Source organism: Uloborus diversus, chromosome 8 (genome assembly GCF_026930045.1).
Source record: "Uloborus diversus isolate 005 chromosome 8, Udiv.v.3.1, whole genome shotgun sequence".
Classification (NCBI taxonomy): Eukaryota; Metazoa; Arthropoda; class Arachnida; order Araneae; family Uloboridae; genus Uloborus; species Uloborus diversus.
This window is the reverse complement of record NC_072738.1, coordinates 35,397,236-35,397,450: the sequence shown is the minus strand read 5'-3', so window position 1 is coordinate 35,397,450 and position 215 is coordinate 35,397,236.

The window sequence follows — 215 nt, the reverse complement described above, 5'->3', positions numbered from 1 at the left end:
TGTAATGATGAAAATAAATAGGGAGGTATGGTAAGAGAGAGAGAGCGCGCAGTAAAATATATGTTTTTGACGCATAAATTATTTATTATAAGTGTTTCAGATGGTGAAGACCGTACCTTTTTTTTTTTTTTCAGACAGGGTCCCGCCTTGGAAGTAACATATTGGAAATAGCTGTTCATGTACATAATAGGACCTATATTACACCCTGCTGAAGT